Source organism: Apodemus sylvaticus, chromosome X (assembly GCF_947179515.1).
Source record: "Apodemus sylvaticus chromosome X, mApoSyl1.1, whole genome shotgun sequence".
Lineage (NCBI taxonomy): Eukaryota > Metazoa > Chordata > Mammalia > Rodentia > Muridae > Apodemus > Apodemus sylvaticus.
In genome coordinates, this window is record NC_067495.1 from 19,497,620 (window position 1) to 19,517,960 (window position 20,341).

General features: G+C 40.2%; 2 long non-coding RNA genes across 2 annotated transcripts; one reads left to right on the top strand and one right to left on the bottom strand.

Annotated features, from left to right (window-relative positions):
* Positions 1–2,773: 2,773 nt before the first annotated feature.
* LOC127675607 (uncharacterized) lies at positions 2,774–7,657 on the bottom strand. Its single transcript, XR_007975490.1, has 3 exons — positions 6,670–7,657; positions 5,949–6,038; positions 2,774–5,798 (listed from the first exon to the last, which is right to left on the bottom strand). It is a non-coding gene; the product is annotated as an uncharacterized LOC127675607 (long non-coding RNA).
* A 36-nt stretch (positions 7,658–7,693) lies between these two features.
* LOC127675608 (uncharacterized) lies at positions 7,694–18,029 on the top strand. Its single transcript, XR_007975491.1, has 3 exons — positions 7,694–7,734; positions 8,458–8,639; positions 17,992–18,029. It is a non-coding gene; the product is annotated as an uncharacterized LOC127675608 (long non-coding RNA).
* The last annotated feature ends 2,312 nt before the right edge of the window (positions 18,030–20,341 follow it).

The following is a 20,341-nucleotide window of genomic DNA, read 5'->3' on the forward strand; positions in this document are numbered from 1 at the left end:
AAACCTAGATACAGAGTCAAATACAAATACACCAGCATGTGTGTACACAGGATCATGTTCATGTATGTATATACCTGCATTCTCACAGATGCTACATTATCACACATATGGGTGTGTGTATTCATATACCTAGAGAAGGGTATATTAACAAATGTACACAAAAGGCTCAACGTCCTTCCATTTACCCTTCAGCACATTCTTTCTCACATACATCTGTTTCTGTATGAACACTGAGATACTTTATATCTATTAACCAATTTTTATGTACAAAGACACTCTTACATAAAAAGAGGCTAAGCTCATTTTTCTTGAACATACACATGGCACATATAATGAGGCAAATATGTACGTGAAAACCTCCTTTGCAGTTGTAGATGAATGCACACTGTTAACTTTTAGGACAGGGATAATTGTAACAGGTATACACAGATGATAAAAACAGGTAATATACTGTTGTTACCTGTAATAAGTAATCCCTCATGAGAGGGCTCATTATATGCTAGGCACTGGTCCAAGGACTCTTAGTGTATTAACTCATCCTATCCTAATGTTGCAAGAGAGATAGTTTTATTTCTTCCATTTTACAGACAAGAGACTGGGGCTTTGTTGAGGTTATGTGATTTACCCAAACCACACAGCTAATAAACAGTAAACCCAAAGGCGCTCTCTAGAGAACTTGCAGACTCAATTTATTCACATTTAGAAATATATTCACCTCAGAAATAAATTCTAAATTCACATTTAGAAATTATATATATATATATATATATATATATATATATATATAATTTCTAGCATGTGCATACACAAGCCAGTTCCCATTTACTAATGCACTTAGGTACAAACGGTCATTCATACCAAGTTATGGACAAATTCACATTACAGACATTTTAGTAGAGATATATATGCCCAAGAAAATATATACATATGTGGTCACAATCACAAGCTTTACTCATAAATGACCACACTATTGAATACACAAAACATCTAGATACAGAACCTATAAAATATCTACATGAATCCATGTTAAATACCTTTCCAACTGAAATACACAGAACCACACACTGTCCAGATATACCTGCACACATGGTAGATTCAGTCATCACACACAAACATACATTTTTTTCCTCATACACACCACTTAGATTCTCTCTTCCCTATTCATTCAGAGAACTGCACATATCCTAGTTAGATATACCCACATTTTCATAAGCCCCAAACTCAGATATTTACACATTCATTCTCTTCACAGGCACCACACAGATACATCCACTTTCACACATATACCCAACACCAGTACACCCACACTTTCATACACACCCCATTTACATAATCCATTCCAATATATATGCACATATGCTTACACTTACAGTCACTCTATCCAATTAAAGTCACACTTATACAATCTCCAACTCAGCATGCCCACACTCTTACATACAGTATTTAGATACACTTGAACTTATCCTCACCCCAACTTAGAGCACTCATACCTGTCTTAGTTGTACCTATGATCTCTGTCAAATGCACACTATCAAAACACACCCAAAATGATACATATACCCTCCAAAAGCACTGCACTAAGACATACCACCTAGATATATTCAGTTTCCAAAGCCAAATACATGCACTCAGAGACACATACATTCACATATCACCTAGATTCTAACCTGATTCAGAGAACTATGTGCATTAATACTTTCTGTTTGTTTCTTTGTCTGTCTGTCTGTCTGTCTCTCTCTCTCTCTCTCTCTCTCTCTCTCTCACACACACACACTTGCCACCTAAGTATGTCCATAGTTTGACCTTACTATTCAAACACACCTACATTCAAATCCATTCTATTCCAAATGAGCCTACATATGGTCTCACACACAGCCGCCTGAATGTATCCATATATTTTCTCTCATATACCATCAGGATACATCCACATCTCATAAACATGTATAACCCCAATACACATGCTCTCATGCTCACTAAGTCTACTGATGTAATCCGGATGGTGTGTATGAAGAATGTGTTTAAGGCACATTTGTGTGGGAAGTACTGTGCAGAGTGTGGGATGGGTATATCCATATGGTGTGGAGGAGGAGAAAGCATGGGTGGATTTGGGTAGTAGGTTTATGTAGAGGCATACACAGATTGTTTGTGTGACAGTTGAAAATATTTGGGTGGGATGTGTGTGTGTATCTTTGTGTTTAAAAGAATCCTTCCCTCCCTAATATACACAATTATCTCATATGTACACACTACCCAGAAATACCTATAATCTCTTACATATATACACATGTTCGTTCCCCCACCCATACCTACTACTTTTCTAAGATACACTTTCACTTATCCATATTTATTAAAATCTACATTTCTGCCTAGTGGCATAATTTGGGTGCTTTCTGTGGTGAATGTCCAGATGTACGTTCCTACTTTCTCATATTGTCTGTCACTTTGCCTCTTTCTTAAACACACACACACACACACACACACACACACACAGTCCAACCAAAGCTCTTATTAACCCTAGGCACTATTATGATGCTCCCTTGCCCTGTGCCTTTGCCAGTGGTGAGAAAGGAAGGGAGATTTTTGTTTCAAAGTTTTATCACGGCCCCCAGTGGCCATTGGTGAGCATGTGGAGACTCATGTGCAGAGTGTGGGTGCATGCATATGGTGTGGATGAGATAAAAGCTGGGTGTATGTGGGTAAGAAGTTTGTGTAGAGGTCAGTCTGCACAAGACCAAAGCCAAATCTTATATCAGACAGGCAGATGCACAAATACCTTTTATTTATGCATACATAGGCACATTTCCATTGGAGTTAGTGACAAGTATACACATTTACTCTTTAAAATAGGTTATAGTCACATGATATACTCATGAATGACATGCATTCACTCACAAACACAAGTGGGGATACAGATATGTGAAAGTATTTTTTACATATCTACAGAGATATGTAAAAATATATGTATCATATCTAAAGAAATGATAAAGAAACATGGGTACAGAAGAGGGAACTCTCAAATGTGTGCATGTATATCCTCAAACATAACTACAGGAATACACACACACACACACATACACACACATATGCATGCACACATGCATATACACATACATATCTGTATAGGTGTGCTCACACATATCCATACCCAAATATACAAATGCTTGTAAATGAGATGAAGTATACATATGCAGATATTCTAACATATAGATTTGTGTACACAACTGGTCATGTACACACATAGCATATTCACATGCTTATAGACTTGTATATACATTAATTCATTCTTATAGGTATACAATTAAATATGGAAACACAGATACTCACAAAGCACACTATCACAGTCAAGTATATATACATTGTTATATCCACACACCCATTGTGAGAAGCCACATAAATAAAAGAAGAGTAACTTATATGTACATTGGAATAGAACATAAGGGCATATTTCAACACATGCACATATAGAAGTACTCTCATGTATTCTTGCACACGCACTTGTTGATCTGCATAAGAAAATTTGATCCACTTATCACATACATACATGCAAAGACATCCTAAATAAATGCATACACACACATAAATGTACTTGTGAACTAAGAGTAGCATGCATAGATTTATATACATCACTCTATAATATATAATACATCACTATATAATATAATATAATAACTGATACTTCACATATTTGTGTATTCAGATGGGCATACACAAGCTTATTCAAAAATATACCCTTAACTGTGTTTGACAACATATGCCTATGTACAGATATGTTCACTTGAATATATGCACAGTCAGGTATTAGCAAATACTAGCATATATATGCACAGTCACTCAAGACATATTCAAATACACAGTCACACTAAAAAATTCAAATAAAACACATACTGAGACACATGCACCCAAGTATCCTGCAACACTTATGCATACAATAATCAGATATGCACTTACACCAAATTAGACATCATACAAATGTACCCTACCCATTCACCTATGCACACAGCCTTGTGGCTGAATATAATACACACTGCTGTAAACACCACAGTCTGTGCACACTTAAAATATTTTTCATTCATATACTCGTCTCTTATTTCAGTGTGTCTATTTATACTTACATTTCTTTAAATAGATATGAACACATAGGCTTGTTTAAAGACAGTGGACACTCAAACATGCGCATGCAGGCATAGACATAATGAAGAATGCTAAAGAATCTATACAGACTTTTACACATAGGCCTGTTCATACAAATATATGAGAGACACACCTACAACACACATAAGCATGTTCAACACACATATGCATGGGATACATATATCTATTATTATACTCAAACAAATCGTTTGGATGAACACACACTGAAAGGCACACATGGAAAAACAGGAATATACACAATCAGATCCAACTAGGCATTCATTTAATTGGATATGCAATACATACACACACACACACACACACACACACACACACACTACACACACTAACAGGCCTAATACAAGCTCAGAGAAATATGCCAATACGTGGGTCAAAATCAAACAGGACCATTTGCACACCCAGACAGACATACAAAACCATGCCCTCTAGTACAGACACAAATCAATTCAGACACCTACATAATCCCATATGCTATTATATAGCCTGTTCACACACACACAAACTCATATATACCTACAGTACAGTGATAAGACATGTGCACACAGACTATACATGCAGTCATTTGTCTTCATGTATACACACACACACACACACACACACACACACACACACACATATATATGCTTAGTTTCAGGTCGAGATGCCCCTGGGCAACAGGTTAGTTCCTCTCCTTTCCACTTCAAATGCTTCTTCAGGAAAGTGTACTCATGTCTAAAGGTCCCAGGCCCTCCCTGTCCCTCAGAGGAAATCTATTTTCAATCTCTCCCCTCCCTTGACTCCTCTGCTGATTCCCAACCCCTTGGTATTCTACCACATCTCCATACCTAGAAACAAATTAGGAAACCCTATTCTCCCCAACCCAAGGTCTAGATGGGCAAACTGTGGTACAGGTCTGGCTACTGCACGGACCACACCCCAGCTCACTCAGAACCCTGTAATCTCAAAAGCTTCAGTCTTGTCTCCAGTCCCTGCCAACCACTGACCATAAGCCAAGCTCTTGCTAATTTCCCCTCAACAGAGGGACACATACCAGGGCCAGGAATTCTGCAGGCTGCAAGCCAGGCCTCTGCTGACTTTCAGTCTGGTGTGTGTGTGTGTGTGTGTGTGTGTGTGTGTCTGAGTACACGAATAAGGGGAAGTGCATGGAAAGAACCCCGAGTAGGGTAGGGGATGACTGCCCACAAGTATCTCTCATTCTTTACAAATGAGAAGTAATAGCATAAAGCTGTTCTGCTTCCCTCTACCTTCCACCTTCCATCTTCCCCACTGCTGGCTTCTCTAGATCTCTGCTGAGACCCTGGAGAAAAGGTGCTAATCCTTCCCCTAATCCATAGCAATACTAATCATGAACAACCAGCAATAATATTGACCCTGGCACTGCTCAGCACCATCCTATAAACACATTTAATTGTTTGCATGCACCAATTTATTTAATCCCTGCACACATCCGCGAGGAAAGGGTTACCAGTCTCTTTGACAAATGGGAAAAATCAAGGTTCAACAAGTGACATGCCTCCACTAAAGTTGCGAGCTAGTAGTTAGGAGCCGTGTCCCTAGTAGAATCCATGTTCTCCATATACCAGGTTTTACTGCACCTCCAGATACAGGGACCTCTGGCTACTGTGTCCCAAACACAATATGGGTATCTGAAACAGAAACAGAGAGCCATGTGATAGAAGCCAGGGCCCACAGTGTGGGGACCACTATGTTATTCCTGTCCCCTGATATTGTCATGGGGATTGGTTCAAGTGCTCTCAGAGCCCAGGGCCTTAATGAGCTCCCTACCCCCACCTTACCTTCCTCTATTCCTACAGCAGCTTCCTCCCACTAGCTGGGACACATCTTCCGGGGTGAGTGAGCAAAAGTATGTTACCTGTAGGTAGAGACTGGGAGAAGAATAAAGGAAGGAATGAGGGGTGGTCTGCATTAGGAGCAGCCTCCTTGTCATATCTACCCACCTGCTTGGTGTCCAGGTTGTCTGTCTCCTCTTTTACACACACACATACATACACACACAGAGAGAGAGAGAGACAGAGAGAGAGAGACAGAGACAGAGACAGAGAGAGACAGAGACAGAGAGACACAGAGAGACAGAAACAGAGAGAGAAATCACAATTCTTCAAACAAGCTAAGGAACCTGGAAAAGGAGGAAAGGAAGCTGCAGGCATTGTGAGAACAAGGCTCAATGAGCCCCCAGGTACCCCTTCCACAGCCAGCACACAAGGAATAGTCTAGTGTCTAAACGTGACCATGATAGAAACAGACCCTGTGAGGGGTTGGGGGTGGGGAAACAGGTGGTGGTTCCCTTTCTTATGGGACATTCAGGATTAAAGAAGATGGGGAAAGATAAGCAGTCTTGGGGTTTGAGTGTTGTCATAGTCAGTGATGAAGCAGAGAGACTAACAGAGAGACAGGAAGCATGACAGTGATAGAGACTGAAATCTATGGAGAGACAGAAGAGAAGTCCCAGCCCCCCTCCTCCCCTAGCTCCTTCATGGAAGAATGCTGACTACTTACCTGGGTTCTCTTAGCAGGACTGTCTTGGAATTCAGGAAGGAGGCTCACTCTGTCTCATCCAGGATAAACCACAGCCCAGAACACATTGTGGGACCCTCACTGATCTGGCAGCCAGTGACACTCCTGCTTCTGTTGCCGTGGATACAGCCTGGTTGGTCTAAATCATTGGCAGCAAGGGAAGCAGGTGCCAGAAGGGTACACTTGGTAGAGCTGGAGATCTTGGGGAACACCAGGTGGGCAGCACACAGCTTTGGGATGCCCAAGTAGAGGGCAGATGGGGGTCCTGGTAGGTGCTTCTCCCACTAAACACTCCCACCCCCATCTTCATGCCACCGCCGGTCTGGGAGGGGGCCAGCGCTGGCTCCGCTACTGTTCTGCCTGCCTAGCTACCGGTCCCCCCCCCACCCCCCACCCAGTCTGCCTGCTGGCCGCAGCCTTTTGTCCTCAGAAGACTCGGTCCCAGCGGGGCCTCTGCCAAGCTTCTAGCAGATGCTCAGGGTCCTGGACTCCTCCCTGGGAACACAGGAGCCATGGCCTGGGAGGGCCCCAGGTTAGGGGCACACTCTCATCCAGGCTAACCCCACTCTCCCGGCCTGGAGAGGATGGAGAAGAGGTGCAGGTCCACAGCCAGAGGCAGCAGCAGAGGTGGTGTTGGGGAGGGGATGGACGCCAGAAAGAGGGGGAGGGGTGGAGGGAGAGAGGCTGGCCTGATAGCCGTGTCCCAGGTTTTAGATCCGGGTTGAGAAGGGTGGCTCAGAGCATCCAAGGGGGGTCCTGAAGCGAGACGAAGGTACAGTGGACCTGCTGGAAGGAATTCCTGGCCCTGGAATCACCCCGCTTCACACAAATCCAGGTTCCGTGATGCGGGGAACACCTAGCTTGGATAAGGTCTCAGTGAAGAGTCCTGGCCCCTTAGCTAGACCCCGGGTAGCCTGTTGGTCCTCCCCTCTCCTCGATTTGCACAGTCCCTGCCCGAGGGGCGGGTGGAGGAGGGAGGGAAGGAGGGAGAGCAAGGGAGGGAAGAAGGGAGGCTGAGCAGCCGGGAGACTCCCAGCCACCAGCAAGGTCCTCCCTGGGGCGGGGCGGCTGGGGTTGGGGGAGGGGGCTGGCGAGACCGAGAGAACTTGGCTGCCTGGCTGACTGAATGGGGATGCTTGGTGTGGTGGTTGTTCTTGCCAGGACAATAGCTGACTGACAAAATCAGGCTCAGGCCTTTCAGCCTTGAGAGAGAGGCCTGTGTGGAGGTGAGGGGAAGTAGCTAAGAGTCTGCTGAGAAAGCAACTTGCTTAGGCTACTAGTGCAACGGAGGGCAGAGCTTGTAAAGGTCTGAGGTCTAGTTTTGGACAAAGATTCGGGGGAAGTTTCTCAGGGTTGGCGTGGAAGGCTTGGAGGATAATGTAGATAACCTTATTTAGGATGGGGTTTTATGGGCAGGCTCTGGAAGTTGGCTTGGAGAGAGGTGGAGGAGGAGTCAGACACCCGGCTCAGAGCCCCTGTCAGGATATCCCCAATGATACGGCTACTTTTTCTGGGCCAGGAGGCAGGCATGAACCCATACTTAAGGCTGTGTTCCAGGACAACAGAAAGCAAAAGATGAGAAGAATGTCTGGGAAACAGAAATGGGAAAACCAGGGAACACAATTCTGTTTTGAATTGGTTTAAATAGGGACCGAATGATGCTGTGGTGGTTCCTCTAATTTGTAGCAGTCAACAATTCTAGTTCTCTCGATATAAAAATTGTATTTTATTTGTTTTCTTCCCCCATTTGTTGGTTCATTCATTAAATAGCTTTATGTAGGTCCAGTGCTGGACTCAGATGACTTGGGTAACTCAGACTTTCTGCATGCCCTTATGAAAACCATGATCTGCTACCAACCTGTGGGCCAGGAAGTCATGCACCTGCATCTGGATCCCTCTGGTACCTGTGAAATCTAGATTCCCCAGGCCCGCTCTCTGGAAATATAAATCTGGTAGGTGGGAGAGGTGTGAAACATTTTTAGAAAACCTTTAGGTGGTTATTTTTATAATCTCTAAATTTGGGCACCATGCTTTGGAAAGGGATAAAATCGTATGGACCGAACATAAATTCGAAGTGGAAATTAGAAAAGACTTTGGGTTTATCTAGAATGGAAATCTTTACCTGAAATCTTGCAAAATGCATCTAAGGCTATGTGGTGGGACAACTGAGACAATTTTGTAGCTTTAAATTCACACACACACACACACACACACACACACACACAGAGACATTAAAAAGGAAGAGCTGGATTTCTGTCTTAAGTTGGAAAAAGAGAACACATTAGACTTAAAGGAAGGTGGATAGTAGAGAACAGTGGGATAGAAAATAGAGCTATAGAGAGAACATCCACAAAGCTAAAGGCTCTTTGACGGATCCTTGAGATATCATGATTCAGGAAATAAGAAAGCATGATAAAGGATAAGGAGCAGAGGGGGCACGAGAAGCTGTTAGAATTCTAATTTTATGCTTGCAATTTTGAACACTTTGATACAATGGAAAAGTTCTTGGAAGATAAAATTTGCTAAAAGTCACAGAAAAATAATAGAACATCTGAGCAATCTTATAATTTTTAAATGAACTGAATTTATGCCTTTAAAAGCTTTAGAGAGAGAGAGAGAGAGAGAGAGAGAGAGAGAGAGAGAGAGAGAGAGGTCTCTGGGAGATATTGCAAGCATGAAAACCCGAGTTCAAATCTGTAGCAACCATGTAAAAGCCTGGCATGACTCTGCCTGCCTGTCACCCCATCACTGGTGTGCAAGAGCAAGTTGATCCATAGAACTTGCAGGCTACCCAGCCTAGTCAAAACATAGTGAGCTTCCAGTTCAGTGAGGGACCCTTTTTCAAGGCATTTCTTTTGTAGAGGGCAATAGAGGAAAATCCGGCCAACGTTCTGCTCTGGCTTCTGTGTACATGTACACACCTACCTCTCCAGACCCAGACACTGTCCAATAGTCAGTTCTGCAAAATACTCAGAGAAAACCATCCACTAATTTTCTAATTTTTACAAATTCTTTTAGGGATTGAAGAAAAGTTATAATCATTCAACAGGTGCAAAAGTAAAGTGCCCAAACAAACAAACAAACAAAGAACTCATAGCAAACGTAAGTTTTCTAAGAATTAAAAGAAGTTTATTAAAATACTGCACGTTCAAACATCATACCTAATGGGGAAATAGTTAATGCTTCCTGTGCTGGCTAGCTGTTGTCGACTTGATGCAAACTAGAGTTACCTGGAAAGAGGGAACTTCAATTAAGGAGTTGCCTCTAGCACACTGGCCTGAGGGAATGTCCGTGGGGCATTTTCTTGATTAATGATTGATCTGAAAGGGCCCAGACCACTGTGGGCAGTACCACCTCTGGGCAGGTGCTTCCAGTTTGTATTAGAAAGTAATTTGAGCAAGCCATGGAAAGCAGGCTAGGAAGTGGCATTCTTCTGCGATTTCTGCTTCAGTCTAACCTCTGTGTTCCTACCTGACATCCCTCAGTGATGGACCTGGAAGCGCAAGACAAAATAAGCCCATTCTTTCTCAAGTTGCTCTTGGCTGGAGTTTATAACAGCCACAGAAAAGCAAAGTAGAATACTTCCTAAGATTGGGAACAAGACTAAGTTGCCTACTATAATCACTTTTATTCAAATTGTACTGCAGGTCTTTGCCAGTGTAAGAAAAAAAAATATGAAAGGATCAAGATAGGTGCTGGAGAGATGGTGTAGTGGTTAAGAACACTGACTGCTCTTCCAAAACACCTGGGTTCAATTTTAACACCCACATGGTGGCTTACAACTGCTGTAACTCCAGTTCCAGGGGACCCAACCTCTCACACAGGCAATATGCAGGCAAGATGCCAATGCACATTATATATATATAATATATATGGCTCAAGATAAAAATTTCAGTACAGGGCATAGAATACTTCCCTATGAGGCTTTGGTCAAGGAAGCCTCAGGTGTTTCCAAAATAACACAGGCTATTGCTCTTGTCAATGGCTACCCACCATAACTATACAGTAAGGCTCTACTGCACACTTTGGTTGCAGGGCATAGAGAAATCAATCTTAAGCTGAATAGATAGATAACTTTTTCCTTTCTGGCTGGCTTTCATAGTGCCAGAAGGAGCTTGGCAGGTAGCCGAGAGGGAGAAAAAGATGTATCAAAGGTCTTAACAAGTGCTGGACCTTGTATGCTATAATTATGACCTGCCAGGTAAGAAGTACCCACTAGTGCAAGACTGGCACAACTATTATGGGGTAACTAAGCACTTTCTGATTGGACTTGAGGCCTGCTCCATAGAAGGGATTTTCATTCCAAGTACTGTGATTCTGGGCAAAAGCCCATGGCTAGAAAGATCATAGACCCTAGGGTAGAACCTACTATTGTTATTTTGTTAAATGGTCATGCTGTCAAATTGATTTCTAAATATGATCGTATTCTATTGCACATGTATATGGAATTCTCAAAAATAAAGAAAAATAAAAGTTACATACATTAAGCATACTAATTTTTTGTATATCAGTTATAAAACCAAAGATGTCTGATAAAGATAGAAAGGAAAGACATGAGAAAATAAGCATGCAAATATTATAATATGCAAATATTATAAATATGACTGTATAGAAAATTAAAATGTATTTAAAGTCATTAGAATTAGAAAAAATATCAGGGTTATGAGATAGGGTTGATATAAAAATTGGCCTTTCTCCTTTCTAAGTGCTCTTAATAATGAATTAGAAAAATGAAGAAGTCATTATTAAAAGTTCTTTAATTCTTTGAGAATTTCATACACATATACAATGAAATATGATCATATTGACCCCTCCAACTGTTTTTCTCCATTTCTCCCTGTATCCCACCCAGCACCTCTCCTAACTTCACATTGCAGTAGTCTAAATGAGAAGTGTTCCAAATAGGCTTAGGTACTTGAACATTTGGCTCCCCTGTTGGTGGCCCTGTTTTGGGAGATTTGGGTGATACAACCTTGCTGGAGGAGGAATGTCGCTGGAGGTGGGCTAGGAGATTAAAAGTCTCTAGCCGTTTTCAGTTCTTTATCTCTGCTTTATGTTTATGATTCAAGGTGTGAGCTCTCAGCTTCCTGCTTCTGTCGCCCTGTCTGTACTTTGCCGTCACACTTCTACCTTATCATTATGGACTCTTGTATCTCTGGAATCATAAGTCAAAAATAAGTTCTCTCTTTCTTATGGTGTCTTTGGTCATGATGTTTTATCATAATAATAGAAATGTAACACACATGTTAATATGTATATATATATATATGTATATATATATTATTTGTGTGCATGTGTATGAAGTAATCCACTGTAACATGTAAAACATACTAATGCCACAACTTCAAAGAAGGGTTCTCCTTCCCTCAGCAGCTATCAATTACTAGTATCTTCCTAGTGAAGGGCCAGGACTGGAGAGCTTCTTTCCCATGTATTCAGGAATTTTGGCTGGTTTGATCTGGCATAGGTCTTATGTAGTTAATCACAGCTGGTTTGAGTTCATGAATGCATGTCATGTCCAGAAGACAGCATCTCACAGCACTCTTCCCCATCTTGAGCTCATATATTCTTTCTGTCTCCTCCTCTATGATGCTCCCTGAGCCTTGCCTGGAGCAGGACAGAATATGCACGCGTGTGCATCTGATAAGGATATCTGATTTCCGGCTGAACACTCAGTCTTTCTTTCTCAGCACCCAGACCGGTTATGTATTTCTGCACTGACTGTAGTCCTGTGCAAAAGGAAGCTTCTCTGACCAAGGTTGAGAGCAGTGTAGGCCTATAAGTATTTATAAGTAAATATAAATATTTAGAACACAATTTGTCGGCAGAATGATTAGCAAAATAACAATAGACAATCTACCAATGGTTCTAAGACTGATCCAGCCATGGGCTTAACTTTTTTATTAGTTCTTTGAGAATTTCAAATGACGTATCTTGATTATATTCACCCCCATCCCCAACTCTTCCCACATCCACCATTCCTTCCCTATCTACCCAATTTTGTACTCTTTAAAAAAAATTCCTCAAGACCAATCTGTTCTATCCAGTTATTCTTGGAATGTGTAATCTTCCCCTGGAGCGTAGTTGACTAACTAGGGGCAACACTCTTAGAGAAAACTGTTTCTTCTTCCAGAAGCTAGTAAGTGCCAATCACTGCACAGCTAGAAATGGGATTTTGTACTGAAATCCAATCTCCATGTTGAGATTTTGTCTCATTTGGGCTTGTTCAGGTCTTGTGCATGCTGTTATAACGTTGTGTGTTCATACAAGCAACTGTCCTGCTCTGTCCAGAAGACAGTTTCCTCATACACATCTCCAATCTCTGGCTCTTCCACTCTTTCTGCTCCCTCTTCCACAATGTTCAATTGGGAGGAGAGGATGAAGTATACGTGTTCAATTTAAGACTGATCATTCTATAGTCTTGCACCTTGGCCAGTTGTGGGTCTCTGCTAATCATTATCATTAAATTGAAGCTTCTCAGATGAGGGTTCAGAAATACATTGGTCTATGAATATAATGATAAAACATTAGGAGTCATGTTTAATACTATGTCCATTTAGCAGAATAATAGGAAGGTTTTCTCATAAGGCCTATGACCTGTCTAGTCACAAGTCATTGGCTTGATAATAGTCCCAGGTATGGGTGTCATCTACGGAGCAGGAATTATATCTAAACAGTAATTGGTTGATCACTCCCATGATGTTGATGTTATCATTGCACCAATGGACATGCCTTTTCAGGCCAGTCATTATTGTAGCTGACAGAGATCACAGCTGAGTGTGACTGAGGATTTCTTTTCTATTCTGGTAGTATATGATGTGTTTATAAAAAGATAAAGAAAGGGGTATGTTTTATGGAGGTGTGCTGAGGTGTGGGGGAAGGAGGTGCCCCTTCCTTGCTGAGGCATTCCTCCCCCTCCCCGCCCCCCCAGGGACCAGCCACAAACAGTATAGTGTAGAATAGAGTTTATTAAGGGAATGGGGAGGGGAGTTAAGAGGGTAGTAGAGGCAGAGAGAGAGAGGGAGAGAGAGAGAGAGAGAGAGAGAGAGAGAGAGAGGGAGAGAAGAGAAGAGAAGAGAGGAAGAGAGGAGGAGAGGAGAAGAGGCTGGCCATTAGCATGTGGAGAGAGGGGGGGGAGGGAAATGGGGGAAGGGAAGAACGAGAGCAAGAGAAAGCAAGAGAGCAAGAGAGGAGGGGGCAAGCATCTCCTTTTATAGTGGGTCAGGCATACCTGGCTGTTGCCAGGTAACTGTGGGGCAGAGCTTAGACAGAATGCTAACACTACACATAGGATCCTCCATCACCATGAAAGCTAGCCAGTAGGGATGAAGCTTCTGGGTCAGTAACAACTTGGTTTCTTTATGTTTAATGGCTCATGTATGTGGTGTCTTCAGCAACAGGATCTTCCTGTCCAGTTCTGGAGGATAACCTAGAGCAATGGCAATAGCCTATATTGTTTGCTTTTATGGTTGAGGGGAGTCTGAGACCTCATTGGCTAACAACTCTGAATTGATTCCTGACGCTGAACACCTTTCTCTTTTTTTTCTAGTTTGTGTGTATGTGTGTTTATTTTTTAATTTTTATTTAAAAATGATTTTTGTATAGTATATTTTAGTCATGTTCTTCTTCCCCCTCCCCAGCTTCTCCTGTATTATCCATACCTCCTTAACTACACAACTTCATGTGTTCTCTCTCTCTCTCTCTTTCTCTCTCTCTCTCTAATAAAAAAACCCACAGGAAAAACAAAAAACAAAAATCAATACAGACTAAAATGAAGAAGATCATTAAGAGAAAACCCAAACCAACCCAATACAAAATCCCAAACAAAAAATGCATGCTCAGTTTCTCCATGTTAATGACATAAGTAAATGTTTTCTTCAGCTATAAGGACTTTCCATCAGGTTATGAAGGACAATCAATAACCTTGTCAATAGCCTGTGATAATACGGGGGTGGAGAGAGAGTCTATGGGACCCATTTGGCCAATGACTTAACAAGATAGAACCCATTCTTGGCACTGGAGGTTTTATTTGGTGGCATGAGACATCTAGTTGGGCATTGTCTCCTCCATTATATGGTGACTCCATTTAAATTCCTCCCATATGTGTACATATCTTAGGAATTTTCTTCAGTAGTATGTTTCCATATGGTTTTCAAGTGGCCTTTAGTGTTAGTTGTCAATCCTCATTTTCCTCCCTTCACCCTGCAGTCCCACTCCCCTCTCCATTTAATCCTATTTTAGTTTCTTCTTTATCTCTTTATAACACTATACTTCACATTTCTTAGAAGATCCCTTACTCCCCTTCACCCATGGTTATTTCCTAGATACATAATCTCTGTGGTTATTTTGAAAGAAGCACACATATAGAAAGCTTAAAAGCTAACATTCTCATGTAAGAGAAAAGCTGGCGATATTTGTTTTTTCAGTCTGGGTTACCTCAGTCAAGATGATTGTTTCTATCTCCATCCATTTACCTGCAAATTTTATAATTTCATTTTTCTTAATAGACTGATAGTATTCTGTTGTGTAAATGCACCACATTTTCATTATCCATTTATCAGTTGATGGGCATCGAGGTTGTTTTCAATTTCTGGCTATTATGAATAGAGTGGCAATGAACATGCATGAGCAATTATCTCTGTAGTAGGATGTAGAGTCCTTTGGGTATATGCCCAAGAGTGTCATAGTTGAACTTGTGGTAGATTGATTTTCAGCTTTTTGAGAAACCTCCACACTCATTTCCATAGTGGCTGCACCGGTTTGCACTCTCACCGGTAATGGAGAAGTGCTCCCTTTCCCCTGTATTCAAACTAGCATGTGTTGTCAATTGTTTTATTGATCTTGGCCATTTTGACTCGGGTAAGATAAAATCACAAAGCACTTTTAATTTGCATTTCCCTGACAGCAAAGGATGTTGAACATTTCTTTAAGTGTTTCTCAGCCATTTGGGTTTCATGTTTTAAGAACTCTGTGTTTAGTTCTATATCCCCTTTTTAAATTGGGTTATTTGTTTTCTTCTTTTGTTTTTTTAGCCCTTTGTTTACTCTGATATTAACCTTATACCAAATGTAAAATTGGCAAAGATCCTTTCCCATTCTGTAGGCTGCCACATTGATGGAATGATAGTGTACTTTGCTGTTCAGAAGCTTTTTAGCTTCATGCAATCCCATCTGTTAATTGTTGGGCTTAAAACTTGTGCTATCAATATCCTGTTCAGAAAGTCCTTTCCTGTGCCATTAAGTTCAATTTCCTGTTCTTTTCTATCAGGTTCAAGGTATCTGATGTTGAGGTCCTTGATCCATTTGGGGTTGAGTTTTATGCAGAGTGATAAGTATGGATCTATTTGGATTCCTCTACATGTAGCCATCTAGTTTGACTAATACCATTTGTTGAAGATGCTATCTTTTCTCTACTGTGTATTTTTTGCTTCTTTTTAAATAATCAAATGTCTGTGGGTGTGTGGAATTATGTCTGAGTCTTCAATTTTATTCCATTTATCAATGTGTCTGTTTTATGACATTAAAATGGTGTTTTTATTACTGTAGCTCTACAGTTTGAAATGTGGGATGGTGAAAAATCTAGTAGTTCTTTTATTATTCAGGATTATTTTATCTATCCTATTTTGTTGTGTGTCTGTAAGAAGTTGAAGATTTTTTTTCAACTTCTGTGAATAATGTGTTGAAATATTAATGAGAATTGTATAGAATCTATAGAATACTTTTGTTAGGGATGGCCATTTTCACAGTATTAATCCTATTGATCCATGAGCATGGGAGATCTTTCCATTTTTTGGTATCTTTTTCAATTTCATTCTTCAGTGTCTTAAAGGTTTTATTTTTGGTTTTTTGAGACAGGGTTTCCCTGTGTAGCCCTGGATGTCCCTGGAACTCACTCTGTAGACCAGGCAGACCTCAAACTCAGAAACCTGCCTGCCTCTGCCTCCCAAGTGCTGGGATTAAAGGCGTGTACCACCACTGCCCAGCTCTAAAGTTTTTATTATATAAGTCTTTTACTTGTTCAATTATAGTTACAACAAAATATATTATTTTTGAGGCTATTGTGAAAGGCACCATTTCTCTCATTTATTTCTCAGTATTTGTTTAATTTGCATGAAGAGAGGCTACTGATTTTTTTGTGTATTAATTTTGCATCATACTATTTTTCTAAAAGTGTTTATCAGCTGTAGAAGTTTCCTAAGTGGAGTCTTTTGGTTCATTTATGTATGAAATTCTATCATCTGCAAATAAATATACTTTGATTTCTTCCTTTCCAATTTATATCCCCTTGATCTATTTCAGATGTCCAATTGCTCTAAGAGTTCAAATACTCTAACAGGTATGGAGAGAATGGACATCCTTGTTTTATTTATTTTTTTGGCAGAAATACCTTGAGCTGTCCATTAGGATGATGTTGGCTGTAGGCTTTGTGTAAATTGCTTTTGTTGTGTTGAGGTATGTTTCTTGTATCCTTAGTCTCTTCAAGACTTATCATAAAGGGATGTTAAATTTTGCCAAAGGCATTTTCTCTGTCCAAGGCAATGATCATGTGGTTTTTGCTTTTCAGTCTGTTTATATGGTGGGTTGTTGCAGCAAATCTCCAATCCCAATAAGCCTGTGCAAAGAATACACAACTCAATTATAATATTTATAAGCTGCATGCCTAGATTGGGCAGATCTATCATTGCACTCCTCTATTCCACAGCTGTGAGCTTCCTTGCTACTTGCGGCTTCTCTGGGCCACGTGGTTCTGTTCCATCTTCCATCCACCTCCTTTTCCTCTGTCTCTTTGTCTCCTTGTCTGCTTCTTTTCTTCTCTCTTCTCCCTCTCTAAAACATCCAGCCCCACCTTCCACTGCCCAATCACATGATCTAGCTTTTATTTGACCAGTTAAAATAGGAAGAAGGTTCACATGAAATCACCTGAGTATGTGATCCACTCCTGGTCCTGGCAGTCCCTCTTGAGGAAATGGAATTAACAGCAAAATACAAACAGCACCAGGGCAATCCAGAAGAGTGGGTTACATTTATTGACTTAATTCATGCTGAACCATCCTTGCATCTTTGGGATAAAGCCAACTTGATGATGGTAGATAATATTTTTTCCTTTTATTAAAAATAGATTTTCCCTTTCTCTACTCCTCCCAGTTCCTCCTCACCTCTGCTCTGAGCTAGATTCACTCCCTTTCCCCCTGCACCCTGAAGGGAGGGATTTGATGGAGACATTCCATTTAGGGCTGATTGTTCCATGGTCTCTCATTTTCTGTATCTGACTGTGGGTCTCTGTATTTGTTCCCATCTGCTACAGGAGGAAGTTTCTCTGATGACTGAGCAAGGCAATGATCTGTGAGTATAGCCGAATATCATTAGAAGTTACTTTATTTCTACTTTCACTTAGAAGAACCATAGCATTTGGTTTTACCCCAGGTATGTGGTGTGTGTGTGTGTGTGTGTGTGTGATGTGTGTGTATGTATGTATGTGTGTATATATGTGTGTGTGTGTGTGTGTGTGTACCTATTCTAAGAAACTTCTACTGTATTAGGTTTCCATACCACCCTTCAAGTGGCCTTTAATTTTATGTCTCTCCCTGCGTTTCTTTCTTTATTTCACTCTCCCCTGACTCTGACAACTTGTCCCTCTAATTTCAGCCTTTCTCTTGGTTGGTTAGAGTTACCTCAACAATTTTATATTTGAGGCTATTGTGAAACATGTTATTTCCCTGATTTCTTTCTCAGTCCATTTATTATTTGTATGTAGGAGGGCTACTGATTTTTGTGAGTTAATTTCATATTTAACTAACTACCTTGATGTGTTTTCAGCCCCTGATAGATTTTTAGGGTCACTTATGTATATTCTCATAGCATCTATAAATGAAGATACGTTGATTTCTTTCTTTTCTATTTGAATCTCCCTGATTTCATTCAGTTGGAGAACTGTGTCTTGTTCCTGATTTTAGTGGAATTGCTTTGAGCTTTTCTCCATTTATGTTGATGTTGGCTTGCCGTGAATTGCCTGTATTACGTTTATGTTTGTCTCTCGTATTCCTAATCTTTCCAGGACTTTTATTATAAAGGGGTGTTAGATTTCCTCAAAGACCTTTTCTGCATTTAATTAGATGATCATGTGGGTTTTTTCTTTTAGTTTGTTTATATGGTGGGCTACACGAACAGATTTTTGTATTTTGACCATCCCTGCATTTATAGGATGAAGCCTACTTGATCATGGTGGATGATCTTTGTGATATGTTCTTGGATGCAGTGGGCAAGTTTTTTATTGAGTATTTTTGCATCAATGTTCATGAGGAAAACTGGTCTGTAATTCTGTTTCTTCGTTGAGAGTATTTGTGTGGTTTGGGTATCAGGGTGATTGTGGACTCATAAGGTGAATTTGGAACTGTTCTTTCTGTTTCTATTTTGAAGAATATTGGTATTAGCTCTTCTTTGAAAATCTGATAGAATTCTGTGCTAAAACTGTCTGGTCCTCAGCTTTGTTTGTATATTTAATTGGGAGACTTTTAATGACTGCTTCTAATTCGTTTGGGGGTTATAGGTCTATTTAAATTGTTTATTTGCTTTTGATTTAACTTTGGTAAGTGGTATCCGGCAAGAAAATTGTTTTTTATATTTCTTTTATATTTTCCAATTTTGTGGAGTACAGAGTTTTGAAGTAAGACCTAAAAATTCTTTGGATTTCTTTGGTGTCTGTTATTTCTCTTTTTATTTCTGATTTTGTTAATTTGGATATTCTTTCTCTGTATTCTAGTTAGTTTGAATAAGGATTTGGCTAACTTGTTGATTTTCTAAAAGAACCAACTCCTTGCTTCATTGATTGTATTATTCTCACTTTCTATTTTGTTAATTTCAGCTCTCTGATTCTTTCTTGAAGTCTACTCTTCTACATTTGTGTGTGTGTGTGTGTTTGCTTTTTGTTTTTTTTCTAGAACTTTCAGGTGTGCTATTAAGTTACTAGTATAAGATCTCACTAATTTCTTTATGAAGGTACTTAGTGCTATGAAATTTCCTCTTAGCAATGCTTTCGTTGTGTCCCATAAGTTTGGGTGTTGTGCCTTCATTTTCATTGAATTCTAGAAAGTTTTAAATTTCTTTTTTTCTGCCTTGATCCGATAGTCATTCAGTAGAGAATTGTTCAGTTTCTATGAGTTTGTAGGTTTTCTGTTGTTGTTGAAATCTAGCTTTAGTTTGTGGTGGTCTGATAGGATATAGAGGGTTATTTTAATTTTCTTGTATCTGTTGAGACTTGCTTTGTGACCAAGTATATGGTCAATTTTTCACAAGGATTCATGAGGTGCTGGGAAGAAGGTGTATTTTTTTGTGTTTGGGTGAAATATTCTCTAGATATCTATTAGGACTCTTTGAATCATTACCTCTGTTAGTTTTATTATATCTCTGCTTAGTTTTTGTCTGGATGACCTGTCAATTAGTGAGAGTTGGGTGTTGAAGTCTCCTACTATTAATGTGTGGGGTTCAGTGTGTGATTTAAGCTTTAGTAATGTTTCTTTTACAAATGCATTTGGAGCATAGATGTTCAGAACTGAGATGTCAACTTAGTGGATTTTTCCTTTGATGAGTATAAAGTATCCTTCCCTGTGTGTTTTGATTAATTTTGACTGGAAGTCTATTTTGGTAACTATTAGAAT